This window comes from Rhinatrema bivittatum, chromosome 2, assembly GCF_901001135.1.
Source record: "Rhinatrema bivittatum chromosome 2, aRhiBiv1.1, whole genome shotgun sequence".
In the NCBI taxonomy this organism is placed as follows: Eukaryota; Metazoa; Chordata; class Amphibia; order Gymnophiona; family Rhinatrematidae; genus Rhinatrema; species Rhinatrema bivittatum.
This window is the reverse complement of record NC_042616.1, coordinates 581920709-581941710: the sequence shown is the minus strand read 5'-3', so window position 1 is coordinate 581941710 and position 21002 is coordinate 581920709.

The window sequence follows — 21002 nt, the reverse complement described above, 5'->3', positions numbered from 1 at the left end:
ATTGTTAAGTCTGTCCCCATATGCTTTAGGATGAAAATAGCTGACCCTGAGGGGTTCTATCATTTGACTAGATCAAATGATGGAACCCCTCAAGGTTTGGCTAGATTTGCTTTCGGGAGCTGTTGAAGTATGTGCTGCACAGAAAGTGCACTATGGATCTAGACAGGTATTCAATGGGCTGGTTTTGAAAATATCTCCTGGGCTGATGATAGTTTCCTACAATCCACCCCTACTGCTACTCCAAAAATTTCCCGTCTGAGGTGACCATCTCACTTTGTCTAATGATAGAACCACCCTTGATGGTGAGAGCAGGAGTCAGAGTGGGATTGATGGGATGAGTCAGTTTGACTGGAAGGGATGGAAGAACATGAGAGAGGGTGAATGAAATAAAACAGTTGGGAGGGGTGAGAGTGGTGATTTGGTGAGAGTGTATGCATGATGGAGAGTGGTGGAAGAGCCAAAGAAGGGGTGGCTACTGGAGTGAAGGGAAGCAGAAAACAAGAGAATGATGGGGGAAGCAACCTAGTAAGGGGGAACCCTGAGAGGGACAATGCATGGGAGAGTTTAGGTGAAGTAGTGGGCACAAGGAACTGGATTATGAGAGATAGTGAATGAAAGAAGAAAGAGTGTGATCCAGGATTGAGCTGATAAAGAGAGTAAAATAATATTAATGAAAGGGAAAGATTTGAAAGCAGAGCAATCAGGGAAATTAATGAGAAAGATCAACTTTAGAGACTGAGGTAGGAGAAGAATTGAAGACAGAGGAGAGAAAAAAAAAAGTAAATTGGAAAGAAGATCCTGGAATAGAAGTTAAGAGAAGAGAACAAGAGGAAAGCAGAAAAAAAAGGGACAGGGACAAATGTGATTAGAAATTTTTTCCCTTCCCATCCCCCCCCCCACCTCCCAGGCGGCCTTGCCCCCGCCATCCTGTCGGGGGTAAGGCCACCTAGAGCTGCGCATGCGGCCGAGCCGCTCCCCCCCCCAACCTAGCTCTGCCCCGGGAGGCGGAGAGCAGGAAAAGGCCATTAAAGCCTCCTGCTAGGCCCAGGCACCCACCCTTCCAGCCGCGAACGCAAGCCACCCTCTCGCCGGACCCAAGCCGGCCGACCCGGACGCAGAACCGGACCCGAACACCGGACCCTACCGCCGCTCCAACCCCACACCCCGGTGAGCTCCATATAACCAGCCCGACCGAGATGCCCAGCCAGACCCAACCCACCTGAAAGTCACCGGAGAAGGGAGAAGAGGCCATCGCCGGAGAAGGGAGAGGAGGAAGGAGCACTGAAAGGACTCCAGGCCACGCGATTGGTGCCATCCTGTCGGGGGTAAAGCCGCCATTGAGCCGGCCGCCTAGAGCTGCTCACACCACCGAGCCGCCCCCCCCCCAACCTAGCTCCGCCCCCGGGAGGCAGAGAGCAGGAAAAGGCCTTTAAAGCCTCCTGCTAGGCCCAGGCGCCACGCACCGAAGGAGCGCACTGAAGGACCGCGACTAAGGGGCCTGCCCCTTAGTCGTGCCCCTTTGTGCCGCTCCTTGTGCCCCTCCATCAAGTCCCCCTCACCCAGCCACACCTCCACCATATCCCCTGCCCAAAATCCTAACCAACAAGACACATTCTTGCCCACCTCAATATCCCACAATGGCAACACTACACCACATTTCCAAACTCCCCCACCGCATCAAACAACACACCCCCACCCAAAAAACCATCCCCATCAGACGCCTCACCAACATCTCTATTAACCCTAACTTTCTCAAATCTGCACTCACTATTCTCACCCTTTTCCTCATTAATGCCCAATCAATCACTAAAAAAATCCCCATCATACATGACCTACTCCTTGACTCCCTACCTGACATATTCTGCATCACAGAATCCTGGCTGAAAAACACCAACACTGTACTACTAAATCAACTACCCAAAAACACCTATAATCTATTCTCCATTCCCAGACCCAAACGAAAAGGAGGCGGCCTACTATTCCTAGCACACAAAAAACATAAATTCTCATCACACACACTAAACCTACCCCCCCCCTTTTGAGACCAACTTATTTAAATCCAGAAACCTCCAAATACTCCTCCTCTATGCACCCCCCAGTCTCCTCCAACACAACATTTCCCCCCTAATCGAAACCATAACAACACACATCAACATACAGGAGCCAGCCATTATTCTGGGGGACTTCAATCTCCACATAGACACCAACCCCCTCTCATCCACCAGCCGACTGCTCCTCTCAACCATGTCCGCCATTGGATTCACCCAAATCATCAACACCCCAACTCAAAAATCCAGCCACACCCTTGACTTACTCTTCATCAACAACAAAATTTCTTCCTTAGGCCCACCCACTGCTACCCCAACCCCATGGTTGGACCACAGCCTCATTCAAGCCAAGCTACAACTTCAGCATACCCCAATAAAACCAAACAACCACATCATCGAATTCACCAAACCATGCTCCAGCGATGACCTCGCCAATCTACTACCAGAAGCCTTAAAGAACCTCAACAAAAACGACGCCAACTCTGCCACGAACACCTGGTTCTCCATCAACGAGGATATAGCCAAATCACTATGCCCCAAAGTAAGAAAAGAAATCAAGGCATCAACAAATCACAAATCCCCCTGGTGCACCCCAGAACTAAAAAACTCAAAGCGAGCCCTAAGACAAATGGAGAAACTATGGAGAAGAACCCCAACGCCAGAACTGAAAGACAAATATAGGACCCTACTTCACAAATACGCAATGGATATCAACACAGCAAAATGAAACTTTTATACAACAAAGATACACGAATACCAATTCAACCCCAGGACTCTCTTCTCCTATGTCAAAGACCTTACCAACCCAAACCAGAATGACTCAACCCTGGACAGCTCCACCATCTCCAGTAAAAATCTAGCAGACTACTTCAAAGACAAGGTCAACACCATCATCGCCAAGATTCCTCCCCCCCCCCCCCCAGACCACCCTGTAACTATAGAAGACTTTCCGCTCAACTCCACGTGGTCACAATTCATCCCTGTTGCATCAACAGAAATTGAACCCATCATCAAAAAGGAGTGTTGCCTCCCACCCCTCAGACCCCATCCCCATCAAAACCCTAAAACTCATCAGCAAGACCATCACCAAACCTATCACCGACATCATTAATCTATCACCCGAGCAAGGAATATTCCCTGACAAACTCAAAAACGTCATAGTCAAACCAATCATCAAAAAACCTCAACTCGACAAATCCGATCCAGCTAACTACAGACCAGTATCCAACCACCCATTCCTAGCAAAAATCCTGGAAAAAAGGTCAACAATCAACTTACAGAACACCTCGAAACCTACAACATCCTACAACCTGCACAGCATGGCTTCAGAAAACTATTCAGCACCGAAACTCTCCTTCTTACACTCACCGATACCATCCTTAGAGGGCTTGACCATGGTCAGTCATACCTCCTGATACTCCTCGACATATCCGCTGCCTTCGACACCATTAACCACAGAACACTCCTCATCAGACTCAAAGAAATTGGATTATGAGACACTACAATCAAATGGTTTGAATCATATATCACAAACAGATCATACAACGTAAAGTTAAACACATCAAAATCCTCTCAAATATCAATTACACACGGTATCCCATAGGGATCTTCCCTATCCTCCATCCTATTCAACATATACCTCCTCCCACTTTGCAAATTTCTATCCGAATCACACCTCTCTTATTTTGTTTACGCAGACAACATACAAATATTACTGCCCATGAATAAATCTATCAAATACACCCTAGACAGATGGAACCAACTCAGCACAAAAATAACACTTCTGCTTTCACAATTATCACTTTGCCTCAATGAAAACAAGACCGAATTCCTACATATCTCCAATGATCACCCCTCGGCCCCCCTCAAAATCAACACCCCCCAAAAAAAACATAGGGGTGCTGCAACTTACACCATCTACAAAAAACCTGGGTGTGACTATTGACTATGAACTCAACCTCAAGCACCACATCTCCAACATGATTAAAGACGGATTCTTCAAACTGCAAACACTAAAAAAGCTCAAACCCTTTCTTCATGCTCAAGACTTTAGAACGGTCCTACAAACTATAATCTTCTCAAAACTTGACTACTGCAACACAATACTTCTTGGCCTCCCCAAAGGCACCATCAAACCTCTTCAGGTACTGCAAAACGCTAGTGCCATAACAAACATTAAAAAATGCAACCACATCACACCCACACTAAAAGAGCTTCACTGGCTTCCCATCAACCAAAGAATCCAAAACAAAACCCTCACCCTCATCCACAAAAAAATAAACAACAGCGAGATGAATTGGCTAAACACTGCCATTCGCCCATATTCCACACAAAGAAATCTCAGGTCCTCAGACACTGGCCTCCTAGCTGTTCCAAACTCCAAAACAGCACACCTCACCTCAACCCGTAAACGAGCCATATCCGTGGCTGGCCCCACACTTTGGAACTCACTCCCGCCCTTACTCAGAAATTAACCTTCCACGCAATTATTCAAAAAACTTCTCAAAACCTGGCCCTTCAGAAAAGCCTTCCCGCCAGATAATTAACCCCTCCAGCATCTTCCCTTCCTTGGAAACGAAACCCCTAACCACTGTCACCCCCCGCCATACCCCCCCTCGCCCCGCATAACCAACCTCCCTCCCTGCCCTCATTACCAACCCCCTCCCCCCTAACGCGTATTAAAGCTCTATCCCAAGAACCCCTCCCAAATTATACTCCCTAAGACTATTAGATCGTATCCTATATATTATTACCCATGTTGCAATGTTATAACATTATAATGTAAATGTTTCTCCGATTCATTTATACCAGTTAGCATGTTACAATGTAAAATAAGCTGAATTTGCCTTATTTGTTTCATTTTTATGTAAACCGATGTGATATCTCGATCAAATGTCGGTATATAAAAGCAATAAATAAATAAATAAATAAATAAAAGCATTTTTTTTTAAATTTACTGATTAGAATTTATAATGCAGTGATCTAGAAGATTTACAGATTCTGGAGGAAAATCTGCAAGCTGTAAATGCATTTTTTTGCCCTGGGAGTGGACCCTTGGCCTGGTGCAGGATTGGTATGGCCCTCTGGTTGGACCCGGAGAATGCCTGCCACCAGGAGCACAGGAAGAGACAGAGGCTAGCTGGAGTTTCACCAATAGCAACCCAGGGTTCCCTCAGGTTGAGCCCTTGGGTACCCGGGCCGCCTGGTCTTAGGTGGGCCTCACAGGATTTCCTAGAGAGGAAGCGCAGGGGTATGCCCACCACGAACAAGGGTGTGTGGTTGGTGTCCAGACAGGTAAGACCAGAGGCTGCAGGAGGCCAGATGAGTGAGTTCAAGTGTATGGCGAGGATCAAGGCCAGAGTATCAGTCCAGAATAGTCAGCCAAAGCAGGATCGGTAACATAGTCAGGGAACAGGCAAAGGTCAGTACCATGAGATCAGTCCGAAGGGTACTACTAGGAGTGGAGTGACGAAGGAACAGGAGATGCTGGAATAGGAGACACAGGAGGCGCTGGAACAGAGACGCTGGAACAGAGAGTCTGGAACAAGAGACACAGGAGCATGACACTGGAATGCAGGAAGGCAAATTAGAGACACTGGAGTGTATGACCCGATTGCCAAGGCCCCAAGCTAGGGGCCGGGCTGAGGTATAAATACCTTGCATGAGTGACGTCAAAATCGGACGTCGCCCAAGGTCTTCCCATGCTTGGGTGCTTAAATTAGACAGACCTCCACGCGCGCATGCTAGGGGGGCGGGGCCGATGCCGAGGAGGACGCCGAGCCCCGGCGTGAGAAGAGCTGTGATGCTTAAGGCTGTGAGGAAGCCGGGGATGCCCGTGGAGGTATTCGAGGCAGGGCTGGTTGAGGGTCGCGCCAGGTAAACGGGCACGGTCGCGGAGCCAACGCGGCTGGGAAGCACAACACATTTATTGGATCAATGTAACTATTATACATAATTATTGTACATGAACTATCGAGACCACCTAGGTCCTGTCTATAGATGTGGAAAATGTCTCTGATGTGATGTCTGAAGAAGGAATCTGTTTTGTTTCATAAACTCATATACAATATTTTTAGATAATTCTTATGCTGATCCAGTACAGAGTTTTTGTTTGCCAAGAATCTTTTGATTGGAATGGTGTGTCCCCTTGGCTCTTTCACGGAATGCCCTTCCGGAGGAAGTGGTGAAGACCAGAACTGTGAAAGACTTCAAAGGGGCGTGGGATAAACACTGCGGATCCATAAAGTCAAGAGGCCGCCAATGAAGAGTGGGTGACTCGCCAGAATGATGGCTATTGACACAATACCCTTACTAAATAAACATACACATGCTTACTGTGACTTCTACATCGCTCTAAGCTTCAACAGCAAGAGGTAATGGAAAAAAGGATTTGCACTCATAAAGAGGGGAGTAGCTGGCTTGTTACGGCGGTTACTACCCCAAACCAAATATGCCTGATACTTCACTTTCAATGCATATACAGCATAGCTCTCTGCTTCAATGACAGGGGAGAAGAATAACTGATACTTCACACATCCAGCAGAGCTCTCTGCTACAACGGCAAAGGAGAAGAAAAAGGGTTCGCACTCAAAACGCGGGGAGTAGCTGGCTTGTTACGGCAGTTACTACCCCAAACCAAATGTGCCTGATACTTCACTTTCCATGCATATCCAGCATGGTTCTCTCCTGCATCGGCATGGGAGAAAGACTGATACATCACGCATTTCCAGCATAGCTCTCTGCTTCAAGGGCAGGGGGAAAAAAAAAAAACAAAAAAAAAAAACCTGATGCTTCACGCATATCCTGCATAGCTTCAACGACAGGGGTGAAGAAAAAAAAGGATTCGCAATCACAAAGCGAGGAGTAGCTGGCTTGTTACGGCGGTTACTACCCCAACCAAATGTGCCTGATACTTCACTTTCAATGCATATCCAGCATGGCTCTCTGCTTCTACAGCAGGGGAGAAGAAAAAAAAAAAAAAAAAAAAAACCAACAAGAGCTGTACAACATAGTCTAGGTAAAACAAATAAGCATGGGTGTAGCTTGCTTATCGCGGCGGTTACTGCCCCTACTACCCCTAACTAATCAAGCTAGATATTTCACTTGCATGCAGCTCCATCACTGCTCTCTACATTAATGGTGGGGGTGGAAGGGGAATAGAACAAGGAGCTAAGAGTAACAGATAAGAATGAGAGAAAAAATGTGTGAGGCTTGCTGGGCAGACTGGATGGGCCATTCGGTCTTCTTCTGCCGTCATTTCTATGTTTCTATGTTTCTATGTTTCACTGTGTTTGCCTGTGTGATTGGTGCACACTTATAAGGCCAGCAGAATCTTGGTTATACTCCTGTTCTGTGTTTTCAAAGAATTATTCTTGGGCAGAGATTAGTTTACCGTGATTGTTGAATTTATTTATCTAAATCTCAGGAAGGGGACCCTATGGACTCAAACCCCCAACTCTTAAGACCTAACAATGCATCCACTTCTACAGCTGGCAAGCAACTAGGATATATCCTTAATAATGTGGACCAGGCTAAGAGGGCAGACTGGATGGGTCAGCCGGTCTTTCTGCTGTTATCTACTATGTTACTATTGGTATCATGTTCTTCTTTTTTTAAATGAATTTGTAGTTATAAATGCTGAATTGTTATACTCAGGCACAATATTAACTTTCAAAAAACTCAGCTGTTGGGTAAGGAGGAGATGCAAGGCTGAAAGTTTGCTTAGGGAGCCTGATGCCCTTGCACTGGCCCTGGACATGCAAGCATATAACCTGCAGAAAGGCTATTTAAAAAAACCAAACAAACAGGTCAGAGAAGGGATTCTGTTTCTCCTTTCTTAAATCTGTGCCAAGACCTTCTTCAGAGAGATGAAATTTTTCAAGGTGCAAACCTGAGCAGTAAGGTTATGGCTGTAATTACCCTCCTCACTTTTGACAATAGCAAGGACATTTTCTCACTGTTCTCTCTTCTTTTGATTCATCTCCTATTCCTTATTTCACCCTGTCCCATAACTATGACCTCCACGCTGAAGGGTAACAGCGAAGCAACACAATGATACAGCAGCAAAGTGTGCATTAAAAATGATGGAGCACAACACCACTGTTTTCAATTTAAGAAATAAAATTACAGTTACAGTAGTGTCAAAGTTCAAACCTGTCTTCTGCTTATTCTATTTGTGCATGCAGTTTGCACAAACCAGATTAAATTTCACAATTTCTGGGGGGAAAAAAATGTATAAACAGCACCAGATTCCATTTTTTTAAAAATACATTTTACTCACATTTAACAAAAGAGCAAATGTAAACCATCCCATTATCATACTCTGTTTCTGCAGCCTCCTTCCTAGTTGATTACAACATTGATACAGTGCATCTGCAAACTGACACACCAGGCAGTATGAGGGCTGGCTGGAAAAGAACAACTAAAAGAAGTCAATTTCAAAGGTCATACTATCATAGCAGTTTTCAAAAGCCATTTACGCGTTTAAAAGTCCAACTCACGCAATTAATTAGGAGATGTGCAAATACGATGAGATTGTGCGCCGATCCCAACATATTTGTGCATTTTAAAAGCTGCCCTGATATGCATGTAAATGCCACAATGCACACATCTCAGATGTTTTGAAAAAGGGGAGGGGCATAGGTGTGATCCTGGCGCAGCATGGGCGTTTTGGGGCATGAAACTGAGATGTGTGCATAAATACTTATGGAATCCATTGCATGCCAAGGCCTCCACCGCAAAACTTTACTTCTGCTATGGATGCCGTGTCACTTATAAAATAAAGATAAATATGCAGATCTGTGGGGGTTTTAAGGGTCGGGAATATCTAGGGGGAGTGAAGGCTATTAAACTAGGGGGGTTTGGAGGAAATATTTCTTAACTGGGTGAACTGGGGATGAGCAGATAAAACTGGAAATAGCGTTGGCGTGTGCCCTTTTAAAATCCCTCAATTTATACAGCAGAAGCAGAATTTGCGTGCACTTACATGCGCCCACTTAAAATTTGGTGCACATGTACACACAGACAGGCAATTTTATAACATGCACGTATATATATGCATGCAAGTTATAAAATAGCTACATCCCTTGGGGGTGGAATTTAAAAGGGTTACGCGCGTGCCGAGCCTATTTTGCATAGGCCCGGCAACGCGCACGAAGCGTATGTCCCGGGGCTTTGTGAAAGGGGTGGGGCGGGGGTGGGGTGGGGGTGGGGGCAGAGGGGGACCGAGGCCTCCGGCACAGTGGCCTTGCCTGGGGATCACGCACGTAATTTACAAAATGAAGGTGGGGGGGATTTAGGTAGGGCTGGGGGGTGGGTTAGATAGGGGAAATGAAGGGAAGGTTGGGGGTGAAGGAAAGTTCCCTCCAAGGCCTCGGAGGGAATGGGGAAAGCCATCGGGGCTCCCCTAGGGCACTAGTGTGCACCCCCTTGCATACGCTGACCCCAGATTTTATAACGTGCGTGCACCTTCATTTGTGCGTGCCGGAAAGCGTGCACAAATGTACCCGCGTGCGTATGTTTAAAAATTCGGCCCTTGGAGCGGACCGACAAACGCGTGCACATGTGCACCTGTAAGCCGGTTTGAAAGTTACCGTCTCAAAGTGCACTTACGTGAGTAAATCCTATGGACAATTCAATGGCATATATTGTAGCAATTTTGAAAGCCCACTTACTTGAGTAAAGAGCATTTACACATGTAAAGCCCAATTTCAAGCATGTAAATGCTTTTGAAAATCAGGCCCAAACTGAATAGAAACAGAGCTGGAAATCCCATTGGCTTCTGTAATGCAAAAATTGAAAGTGATACAAAAATCCTGCACAGGGGTAAATATCTGAGGGACAGGGCCAGATATCCTCCAGGTCAGACTATATCTCTTTTTCTAATGCATGAGAATAAAAATGTATAGCACGGGGACAATTATCTTCAGGGTTTGTCCGTTTTTGTAGCTCAGGAATATTGTAGATGAGAATTCATAATGCTTTTGGGTGAGACCATGAAACAGTAACTATATGTAAATAAGCAGTAACTATATAATAACCCTTGCAGGGATTTTGGAATATACAATATGGAAGGTGAAAGACTGAGATACTTTTCTCAGGGGAACAGTGAGAAACATATGCTGCAAGGTCTTATTGTCTTTATGTAAGTGCCATTTAAAGATAAAATGTCTCTGGAGGGACTTTAGTTATGTCTGCCCTTGTTATGCAACCTTTTGATTAACTGAATGTCCTTTAAATACATCAAGTGCTATTGTCAGCTGTTGCTGCACATTAATATCATGCACATTTATTGCAAATCATCTAAGCCTTTAAAAAAAATACTACATTGCCGCCACTTAGTAAAGTAAGAGAGCTCATCTTTCAGCTGCCCCAAGTAAAAGTAAAAGATAATACATAGAAATATTTTAAATAATTTTATTTATCTATACTATCATCCAATTAAAAAAAAATCAAAGCTGCGTAAACAAAATTAATATAGAAAATATAATCAATAAAATTGCTAGCATACAAAATCAAAATTAAAATAGCACAAAATAATCACAAAATAAAATAATACACAAAACATAATGCATTAAATTGTCTGCTCTCTTCTCAATAAGCATTCTCTACCACAAAGCACAAAATTCATTAGAAGCTATCCCTCATGAACTTTAGAATTCATGCTTTCTCTATATCAGTCCACAAAATAAATCTAAAGGCCAGATTTTTGGTCTTTATAAAAGATTCCTTAAAATATCTATCTACTTTATTTTTTACTCTAGTGCTTCATCTTTCGATGGGGAGGTCAATTTTTGAGGTGATTTAGGTGGGTAAAAAGCAGTTGTTTTTACCCATGTCAGTCAGCAATTTGAAAACTGCTCTCTCTCAACATAACTAAAGTTTGCATGTTCTTCCAAAGCATGTATACTTTTAGTCTCCTTGAGAGAAAGTTTGCCTGGGGCACCTTTATTTTTTTTTTTTAATTTATTATTCTTTATTGCATTTTTGCTTTAAATTACAAGAAATTTTTTCCAGTGTGTAATCATATTCCAGATATACAAGTTCTAATCAAACATTTAGATAAAGAAAAACTATTGCAATACAATATCATCTGGTCATATGCACATTGAAATAAGAAAATCAAGAAATGTGGGAGACCAAGGGTGAATATAGCAGATAAATAAAGAAATCTTATTACATAGAAAAAATACATGCTATAACTCTGTGAGTAACACTTACACTTTCTCTCCCTTTCCAACTACCTTTGGATTCATCCTAGGATCACGATGGAGAATCTAAATAGCTACGCAATTGAGTCGGATCTATAAATACATACTTTACATCCCCACAGTATAATAAACAACGGCTGGGAAAGCATAGCATCAGCCGTGCACCTCTTTCTACTACCTTTCCTCTCATTTCTAAGAAATTTTTCCGTTTTATTTGTGTTATCCTTGCAATATCTGGGAAGATTCGAATAGGTTGACCAAAAAATTTCAATTTCTGAAATCTCAAATACTGCTTTAGAACATTGTCTCTATCAGACCTTGGGAAAAACTGCACAAGTAATCTAGCTCTTGAGGAAATATCCATTTCAAACGTTTTTTCCAAATAGTCTGTTAGATCCAAAGTTTCCTCCCCTTGATTTTCTTGCTGCCTGAAATTTTCTCCCACAGCTGAACGTTGTATTTGATAAGTTGGTTCTACATCAGGTATTTTTTCCAATGAATATTTTAATATATTCACGAAATAGCTTTTCAATAAATCCTTAGGAGACTATTGCTTAGTTCTAGGAAAATTCAGAAAACGTAAATTAGTCCTCTTAGATTGATTCTCATAGAACTCCATTTTGTTCTCAAACATTTTCTCCGATTTTTTCAGATTTATTTGTACTTCTTCCATTTTTTTCACTTTCCCTTCCAAAGTAAAAGTTCTTTTCTCAACCGATGTCAGGATTTCTTCCAGCTTGTAAGATTTACTCATTGCTTCTTTCACAGTTGCAGTAAGTGTTTTAATAGATTTCTGCATTACTATTAAAATATTCTTTATTTCCTCTAAAGATGGCTCGAGCACAGAGGTAGTATTAAGAAGGGGTATATTATTCATTGCGATTCCTAACTCCACAAGGCCTTCACCATTTTCCTTTAGTTGTTCCGGGCGATGTTGAGCCAAAGTCTCATGGTTCCTGGAACCCGTTTCTATCGGGTTCTCCGAAGAGAGTTCCTCCTCTCTTCTCTGGACTCCGCTTTTTACAGGCAAAGATTTCTGAGCAAATCCACACTGCTAGACTCTCTCATAGGTGGATCCGGAACAGTTGGATATCCCGGGCTCAGCGATGTCTCCAGAGTCAGGGGGCTTGGCAGCTGCTCCATGCCTGCCCCAGTGACTTCAGCTTCCGGGTTCTTTGTCGGCGTCCTCGTGAAGGTTGCGTCGATCTTTGGTTGTCTAGGATCATCGGGTGTCGAGGTAAATTCAAGTACCCGAGCTTTCCTCTTCGTGTGAGGCATGGTGAAAATTCTTGAAAAGGAAATTATATCTTGAGGTCTAACTCGAGGAAAATTTTCAAAGACTGGGAGCCGCAGCCCGCACGTCCTCACAGGTCAGCGGCCATCTTGGTCTCTCCCGGCTGGGGCACCTTTAGGCCAGGGAAAGAAAAGTACGTGGGTATATTGTATTGTCAAATTTTCAACCTGTACTTTTACAGCAAAATTCTACTTGTAAAAAAAGCAGATACAATTGACCTCATTATTTTTTACCCATGGCAAATTTCAAAGAGAATGTGCATGTGCACTTTTGCTTTGAGGATTGATGCAAAGCCAGTGGGTAAAAAGTATGTGTGTTCAGTTTGAAAGTTGCACCTTTTGAGGGCAATTTTCAAAGGCATTTTTGTGGGAAAAACAGGGTTTTACCTGCAGAAATGGCCTTTTTCAAAATTGCCCACCTAAAATGCAGGCAAACTTATGCATGCGCTGTCTGTTCGTGCGTAAGATTACTGAGTGGAGGCGTTCCTGGAGGCGGAGTTGGAGAGGAGTTTGGCTTTAAGTGCTTAGCTTTGGATTTTGGCTCCAGTCTTATCTCAATATTAGAGTCCAGGAGGTACATTGAGATGGGGGGAATTCTCCTTCTTCTCCCCTGAAATGGAAAATGGTCCGATGAATCGCGGGGCCAGTCGCGATGAGGGCAGCTTCAAGTGGATGTACTGCGTGCTCAACCAAACCTTTTGGCCTGGCTTGAGAGGAGGGTATGGTCTTCTGCGCTGGTCCGCATATCTTTTAGCTGCCTGGCCAGCCTTGATCAGGGCACGTTGCGTAAATATCCACAGGTGGTGCAACTCATCAGCGGAGAGTTGCGCTATCGGAGACGCAACTGTGATGGGAACAGGCAGTGGCGGCCGTGGCTGTTTCCCATAAACTATCTGAAATGGGGAGGATCCCGTAGCTGCGGAGATATGAGAATTTAGCGCAAATTCGGCCTAGGGTAGCAGGCTAGCCCAGTCATCTTGTTTCTCATTGACATACAGACGAAGGAATTGTTTCAAAGTCTGGTTAGTTCTCTCTGCGAGACCGTTGGTCTGTGGATGGTAAGCGGACATGTAATCTAGAGTAAAGTCGAACTTCTTGCAAAGGGCCCTCCAGAATTTGGCAGTAAATTGAGGCCCTTGATCTGACAGGATGCCTTTAGGTAGGCCATGAAGCCTGAAGATGTGCTGGACGAATAGCAGTGCCAGCTGTGGTGCAGACAGCAACCCTGGCAAAGGCACGAAGTGTGCCATCTTGCTAAAGCAGTCGACAACCACCCATATTACCGTGTTGCCATCGGATAGTGGTAGGACTACCACAAAATCAGTTGCCACATGGGTCCACGGTTCAGAAGGCGCAGGTAATGGTTGAAGTAACCCTGGGGTCGAACCGGAGATCCTCTTGTGGCGAGCACAGGTCTGGCAGGATGCCACATTCGCCCGGACATCCTTATGTACCTTTGACCACCAGTAGTACCGGCGTAGGGTCTGCAACGTGTTGGATTGCCCTGGGTGGCCGGAACAGTGGGAATCGTGAGCCCATGCCAGCACTTGTTTCTGCAAGCATGGTGGGATTAGAGTTTTTCCGGGTGGGATGGTTGTGGTAGCTGACAGGAGGATATGGGATGGCTCAATGATGTACTGTGGTTCCTCAGAACCTTCCGTGGAATCAAATACCCGTGATAGGGCGTCAGCCTTAATATTCTTCCCAGCCGGTCTGTATCAGAGAATAAAATTGAAATGGGTGAAGAACAGGGCCCACCGGGCTTGTCGTGGGTTGAGTCGCTGTGCCCGGTGCACGTATTCTAAATTCTTATGGTCTGTGAAGACCGTAAACTGGTGTTGTGCCCCCTCCAGCCATGGGCGCCACTCTTCTAGGGCCACCTTGATGGCCAAGAACTCCTTGTCGCCAATGGCATAGTTCTGCTCTGCTAGCGAGAACTAGTGGGAGAGGAAGGCACATGGACGTAGCTTATAGCCCTCGGAGGCCTGGCTCAGGATGGCCCCTACTCCCTCCGAAGATTCGTCCAGTTCGATAAAAAATGGTCATTGCAGATCAGGATGCCGAAGGCATGGTTGCTGCATGAATGCCTCCTTGAGGCGACGAAAGGCGGCCTCTACTCCCGGAGGCCACTTTTTGGGATCCGCACCTTTCCAGGTCAGGGCTGTCATCAGGGCAACAATGGACGCATAGTGAGGGATAAAAGACCGGTAGTAGTAGGGCGGCCTGCAGGCAGAAGTGCATGTTGCACTGGTTCATGAAACCCCTGCAGGCCCGAGGTTCCCCGGAGAACCGTGGTGGTGTGGGCAGGTGGATTACCGGCCGAACCCCAGAAGCTATAGGTGGAGAGGGCAGCGCAGGATTCATGGGACCCAACACATCGAAACGCTGGTTTAAGCTCTGCACTGAAGAATCCAGGGCGTCCAGGTTTTTTTGCTGGTCCACCAGGCGCTGGGCCATTCCTGGAATGGCCTGGTGGGCGGATGCCTCTGCCGGGTCCATGGACTTGGCAATCTGTTATGCTCAGGCTTGTGAACCCTTGGCCGATGGGAGGATGGTATACCTTTCAGAAGATCCGTAGGTTCTCTCGTCGGGTGGCGAGACAGAGCAGAAGATGGGACCAGCTGACCCTCGGCACTGGAGACTGAGGCGACTGTGGAGGCGGATGAAGAGACGAGAAGAGGAGCTGTGTCTTCACCACTGGAAGTCTGTGGTCCCCCCAGGAGGAGCCCGTAGGGACCCAAACCGCTGGGACTTAGGTGGACCTTTGAGAGGTCAAGGTATCGGTGCAAGGGCTGACTTGAGCTTTGCCCTGGAAGCCCGCGGTCCCCCCGAGAGGAACCCATAGGAACCCAGTCTGCTAGGACTTAGGCGGGCCCTTGGAGATGGTAGTCTAGAAGGAGTCCTAGGTCAAGTGCCAGAGGGTCATCGCTCACCAGTCGAGGTCACACACCGAGGGATCACCACTTGCCAGTCCGAAGTCGCACACCAGAGAATCACCGTAAGCCAATCCGAAGTCAGAAACCGGGAACACCAAGACGAAACAGGAACAGGATCCAAAGCTCAAGGAACTCACCGAAGCAAGCAGACTAGACAGTGCTGGAGGATGTTGCCAAGTCACTGAATGAGCAGAGGAAGCTTCCCTATATACTTCCCCTGCTCAGGCTGATCAAGAACAGGTGAAGCTAGTTAAAGGGATTAGGTCCCTTTAAATCTGTATAGGAGGCGCGGCCTCACGCCTAAGGATGGCGGTGGCCATCTTTGATTTTCCCCCGTGGAGGAGAGCCGCCACTGGATGCCGCGAGGGGGGAGCAGGATGGCTCCCCCTGCAGCGAGCAGCACCAGGGGCCGTGCAGGAGCAACAGCCTGAGTCAGAGCCCTCCCCCGGGGCTCCTGCGGTGAAGGAACGCCGCGGACAAGGTAGGGGGCCGCGGTCATGGTCTGCCACGGCCACGGAACACAACACCAACATTCATTGTAAACCCTTTGCCTCATTCACTCATTCATACACACTATTAAAAAAGAACAATATTTATTTATTTATCGAGTTTTATATACCGTCATTCGGTTTCGCCATCACAATGGTTTACAATATATCAGTATCAATCTTTACAAAATTACTATGACAATGTCACAATGTAACTCACAATTCAATCTTATGTGCAATTACAGCCACAACCAATAAGTCCAATATCTTCTAAAACGCTCAATGGGCAGTGAATTACTTGTTTTGAAACAACGTATCTAAAAGATATAACATCAATGATCCGCTGAGTTTATTATAAGATTTTTTTATGTATCAAATGTATTTCCTTGCATCACTCCAGTTAAGATAATCCTTTATTCAGACTTTTAGCTTGTCCATTGTTCATATAGGGGATCTTGTAAACATAATTCCCAACAAAGTATTCTTTGTTTCGCCTTCTCCAATATGGGCTTCATCAGGGGAAATTTAAATTCCTTGTCTCTATAATATAAATTTAATCATGTAAACAGTAAACACTAACTGATACTGAATCAAAAACTACAAGTAATAGAAAAAGTGAATTCTCACCTTTTCTTCTACGCTGTATCCTCTTACCCATGTACAGATCAATAGTTTCAAATTGAAGCAAATGCCTTACTCGGTGGTTAAACATGTCTCAATCTTTTAAGCATTTTTAGACCGCTCCATTCTTCAAACCAGTATAATCATGGACTACAAATAAAAAGATCAAAAAGAAACTTGTAACCTCACATTATCACAGAAATATCTATACCTAAACCGTATATCCACCTAACCAACCAAACTGTGAAATTAAACCGCTGCTTATCTTGAGAACAATATATAGTAAAGATTGATATTGATATATTGATCTTTTTTAATAGTATGTATGAATGAGTGTATGAGGCATAGGGTTTGCAATGAATGTCGGTAATGTATGATAGGAAGTTTTTAATGTGCATAGGTATGATATTAGGTAAATGAGTTTTGTATGATTGATACAACTTAATTAAAATTGATGTTTAATTATTTAAATTATTATTTTCTCTTTTTGGTGTATGTATTGTGTTCTGATTTTTACTACTTAGGCAAATTAGACAACTACATCCCTTTCTTCCATTATCTGATTTAAAAGCCATAATTTAGCAATTGATCACCAATAAAGTTGATTATTACAATAGCAGAAGTGAATTTATTGCAACTAAAACTGATTCCAAGTATTGTGGTATGGTTAGTGATCGGAGTCAAGAAGCATGATCACATATTGGTTGCCTATTGAAGTCCACATCCAGTTTAAGGTTTTATCTTTGATGTTTAAATGCATTCATTGTGGCTTATGAATTTATTTAGCCAAGCTGGTAAAATCATACAAACCTACAAGACCTTTCTGTTCTTCCCAGAAAGCCCTCATGATGCTCCCTGGTCTCAGAGAGGTGGGATCATCAACTATAAAACACAACTTTTAGCTAAGCTGGCACAAAGCTATGGAACCATCTACCTCTTGATGTAAGACTGAAGGCCAATTACTTAAGTTTAAGAAACTGGTAAAGTCTTGGCTCTTCACCCAGTTTTAAAGCTGTGTTTGGGCCTATGTTATATGGAGATGCATTATTGGGGTTTAATTATAGAATGCAGATGATGATTGTTTATTGTATCATTTTATGATTTTATTTGATTAATATGTGTTGGAAATGAGGGATAACTTTTTAATGGGGGTTATATATGTTATGTGATGATTAGTGGAGGGTTTGATGGTATTGGGTAATTGTTATTGTACCATGATTTATTGTCTATTTCACGAGAAGCATGTAATTAAGTTTTATTAAATTACAGGGTGGGCTACCATGGGGGTTCAGGGCACTGGCTAGTTGCCCCAATTACCCTGCCCTGCTTCTGAGTAATGTCATCTTTCTTTCTAGAAAAAACCTATTGATTAAGGGTAAGAGTAAAGGGTAATGGGATTACTTAGATTTAAGAAACTGGTAAAGTATTGGCTCTTCACCCAGTTTTAGTGGCTGGGGCACTGCCTACACCTCATGGTACTGTTAATCTATCCCTAACTGGCTGAGGACTGTTGTTGCAATGGTTGGTCTAGTGAAGAAGGGTTAAAAATGAGAGGGGTTAAAAATGAGGAAAAGCCCCTGGGTAGTTACACATAAAGATTCATTGCCTCATAGCCCAGTAGAGGTCAGTTATGATTGAACTTTGAATCCAAAAGAAGCAGGAGAAAACTGCCAAGCTAAACACCCCCAAAGAACAAAAACATTTCCAAGTAGGATTCAGAGATTATATAATGGACACCCTTCCCTCCCTGTCCCCATAAAAAAATTAATTTCATTCCCCTTAAATGACAACAAACCTTTAAATTACAGCAGTTTTCTGCACTCACAACATTTCTGATTACATATTTATAACTGGAATCACTCTGGAGTGCTCTTCATTATAGCATAAGCGCCACCGCTCTGCAACACACCCAGATCAAAAGCTCAGTGACAGTAGAAAAGGAATCTGTCACAGCTGAAACATTTCCACTGTGCCCCGGCTCTATTATTCCTTTTCTCTTTTTCCAGATGCAACCCCACAACTTGTGTGTATATTTTGTTTTTGTTTTTTAATCAAATGCCTGCATTTTTTCAAAGAGAAAAAAATAGTATGAGCAAAAATTTATAGAGCAAGTATGTTTGCTTGAAACATTGCCAACATTTTAAGGTTCTTTCTCTGAAGCCATTAATGGTTTGCACAGTCCTTATTTAGCATTGATATAAATCTTTTTTTTTTTTTTTAAGAAAATGGTTTGTTTTTCATAGATGTATAATATGGGGCCTATGCATTATACTTTAGCACATTAAGGCCCTCTTGTGAATGCAAGAAATAGTGAACCATGCAGGAAGGCTTCACCATGCATGTTAAAAGGATCCCAAATGATGTTACCATGAACAGCAAAAGCTGCATGTCCATGCATGCAAATGAAGAAATGTCAGACACAACAAGAAGTTGCTGAGCTCATGCTAAATATAGCGGTATGCTCAATTCATTTATTTCATATATTAGACTTAATATATCACCTGTCAATGTAGATTAACCAAGCAGTTTACAAAATAAAACCAGCATACATAATAACATAATTAAATAAAATAAATCAAAAAGATATAACAAAACAGAAAATCCAATAAATAAATAAATAAATAAATAAATTGCCAGCCAAAGGCCAATATAATTAACACATGAAGAACTCACTGACTGAACATTAGAACTTGATATTACTTATTTTATTTATTTATAAAAATATATATCCTGCCTATCTGAAATATTAGGTGGGTTACAAAGGAATACACATAATAGCTTAATCAAAGACAAAAAAGAAATAAAAACAGCAAGTTATACAAACATTTTAAATATCAGAACAAAAACATAATAAAATCAAAGACATTTAAAAACAAATATAATCAATAAATACATTATAACACTCTTGAGAGGGCTTAGCTAACTGGAAGCAGAGGGCCTAAAAAATGAAAGCCATGACCAAGAGAAGACACTGTACAGCTGTACCCATAGTCCCTTGGGGATGAGTAGATTTGACCGCATTTCTGTTTGATAAAAAGAAACACAGGAAACCCACACTTTTAGTGCACATTCTTACAAATATACATATATTGGTATCTCAAATAGGTCTCATCAAACAAAGCAGTGACACATCACAGAGACTCTTCAAACATTGCTCCACACCTCACTACATACAAGGCACAGAGATTTCATACTGGTGTGGAAATGGACAGGCCTCAAGATGTTGGCTTGATTCTTAGGCTCATTACTATTATTCTGTGGTTAGTCTGGAGATTGAGCACTATAGGCAGACTTCATCCTGAATAACAGTGTTTTTTTTGGGGGGAGGGCTGACCCATCCCCTAGCTACTTAGAAAAGTAGGGACCTCCCATGAAAAGGGATTCCCCCAAGAGATAGAGGTTGATTCCCTCATCAATCTCTTGTTATCTGTTTCCCTTCTCCACAGCAGCCAGTGATTAGCCAATGGGACCCTCCAGTCCTTTCCTTCCTTTGCCATGTCCATATATATAAAGAAAACTTTCATTGGGCACCAGAAGAACAGGGGAGACATTGAGGAAAGATAAAGAATGACAGAGAGGAAGTGGCAGAGACATACTGACACATAATTGAACACTTAAAAAAAAATCCACCTCTCTTTACATAAGGCAAATGTATTCCTAAGTAATTGGTTCCCAGTGGACAAAATCTTTTCTGTCATTGGCATTGTTGTAGTCAAAGACCAATATAGGCGTTTAGAGGCTTGAAGAAGAAGAGCAACCTAAACTTCAAAATCTTTTCAGATGACCAGTTTTGGTTTGAATACAGAGCTTATGTCAGCGAGTTTTGAGGCATTAGCAGACTGTATAATGAAACCATTATAATGTGTACACCTACAGGGTGGTTGTGGGGGTGGGAGGGGAATGGTCATATGCTAGTGCCGTGCTGAGTCAAGATGATCAGATTCCTCACAGAGTCCTTCCCTTGCATGATCCCTTCTGTTCCCAATCATGTTTTCTCGTACCACACTTTGAAGATGCTCACCAATACGGTTGTAAACATGCAGTCATGTGAGTTTTTTGCTCTCCTGAAACTCTCCATGCTCCTTTAAGCTTCTCACCTGGAGTGTACTAGATTTCCCATTTCTTTCCTCTGCACTGACAAACAACCCCCAGGGTTAGTTGTATATCTATTGGAAGCCAGTAGGAGGAACCATGAGGGAAAGAACTAAGCATGAATGTTCTTTTGTGCTTATGCTAGTTACCTTGCTCTCGGTAAGTAGCATGCTTGCACTATTCAGTTGTTGCATTTTGGGGTTTCTATCCATGAAATGCTATTTCTGACTTTTTTTCTGTGAGCACATTAAATTGTTTTGCATTGCTCATTAAAAGTCTTTTCTAATGCGCCTGTTAACATTATTTGTAAGCCCT